The sequence below is a fragment of the Oratosquilla oratoria genome, chromosome 7 (genome assembly GCF_046742065.1).
Source record: "Oratosquilla oratoria isolate Oo_2021 chromosome 7, ASM4674206v1, whole genome shotgun sequence".
In the NCBI taxonomy this organism is placed as follows: domain Eukaryota; kingdom Metazoa; phylum Arthropoda; class Malacostraca; order Stomatopoda; family Squillidae; genus Oratosquilla; species Oratosquilla oratoria.
The window spans coordinates 12,209,026-12,211,081 of NC_134783.1; positions in this window are offsets into that span (position 1 = coordinate 12,209,026).

Consider the following 2,056-nt stretch of genomic DNA (forward strand, 5'->3'; position numbering starts at 1 on the left):
CATTATGAGAATTGGTCATTCGTCTCTAGCTGATTCTCATAATGTTTGACCTTATTTCACCTACAATATCAAACCTGAGCGTTTTGTCTTTCACTTTATATGTAGTAGTCAACACTGAGAGTGTAGTAATATGTTATAACATTATGGTGACGGAGTTCGTCCGTGAGAGAAGGAATTAAGAAAACTCCAATTCTCTCGCGACTTATTTATTGGAATTAAAATGCGTGGTATAGGGGAATAAAACTGCTGTCTTGGCAGCGGAATAGAATTCTTGATGCAAGAAGGGTATAATGTACATTTAGGAGCACTGCGAACAATTTTGCTTACTTATAATTCTAACCATAAAGGACACTACTAATATATATAGATACTTGTATATTGATATGTGTAACATATAAGTGCTAATCAAGATATATTTCCATAATCACTAATTCTAGCGGGGTGACAATTATTAATAGGGGAATTAATTGCGGTATAGACAAATAAGGCTGCTGTCTTGGCAGCAAAATAAAATTCTTTATGCAAGAAGGATATTATGTACATTTAACCCATTAAACTCCGATGACAAGATGTCTTGTCATTTGATCAAATAAAACAAAAAATCATAAAACACCAAAATGTTTTATCAAAAACCAGAAAAATATGACGTCAGTCCTCGCTTCGCTGCGAGCGAAGCGAGGATTGACGTCATATTTTTCTGGTGTTTGATCAAACATTTTGGTGTTTTATGATTTTTTGTTTTATTTGACCAAATGACAAGACATCTTGTCATCGGAGTTTAATGGGTTAAGAGCACTGCGAACAATTTTGCTTAAGTATTTCAATTCTAACTATACAGAATAATATTACTAATATATATCGATACTTACATATTGATATGTGGAACATGGAAGTGTTAATCAAGATATATTTCCATAATTACTAATTCTAGCGGGGTGACAATTATTAATACAGGAATTAATTACGATATACAAATGTTATAGAAAACGAAATCTTCAGGGAGTGACCTTGCTGCAAGAGGACAGGGAAAGAACTAATTTTTTTTTCAATTTTTTTTATTATTATTATTTCTATTTATCGTTCCTGTTTTCTTGCCTATTTTCTATTTATTTCTTCTTCTTCTTCTTCTTCTTCTTCTTCTTCTTCTTCTTCTTCTTCTTCTTCTTCTTCTTCTTCTTCTTCTTCTTCTTCTTTTTCATCTTCATCTTCTTCATCTTCTTCTTCTTCTTCTTCTTCTTCCATATATCAGCAAACCGATATCTTGTTAATTTCTCCTTTTTTCCTGAATCTTTCTGATTAATTGCTTCTCCTTTCCCCCCTTCCCACTCCCCCATTTTTTCCCGCGAAAACATGAAAGCTCATTGGAGCATTTGAGTCCCAATCATATTCTTTCTCAATTGAAATTTCTCTCTGATCCTCTGATCTTTCATCTGCTTTCCATGTACTCTTTATCCGCTTGTTATTTCTTCTCATTCACTTTTGTTTTGTTTGGGTTCATTTGCGTTCATATCTTCCACTTCTTGTACTTTTATATAATTCTTTATTGTGTTTCGTGTGTCTTTAAGCTATCCTTTCCATCTTCTTATTTCTCCACCTACTTCTCATTTTCCTCCATTCCTCTCATTCGTTTCTAGTTTCTTTATTTCCTGTGTCCTGTTCCTCCTCTCACTCCTCTTCCTTTTGCTTCTCCACCTCTTCTTCCTTTCATCCTTGTCATTTTGTTCTTCTTTCTTTATATACTTCTTTTTCTGCGTATGTCACTCAAAATTTAATACTCTGGGAGTCTCCAATTGGTTGTTTAGTCCTCAGAAACTTTATGAATTGAGACCATAATAGGGCGATTTGATGTAACTAATATGCTTGGTCATGTACGTCAACATTCTAAGATTCTGTGTTCATCATCTTATTTCATGAAAGGCTTGAACAATTTAGAAAATTGTTCTTAATGTTTGGAATCTCCTGAAAAAGTTTTTAGGGATAAATCAATGTCGTATCTATACAAGTAATGTGACTCTTATTCTCTAGAACGAAGATAGATGTTATTACAACATATAAT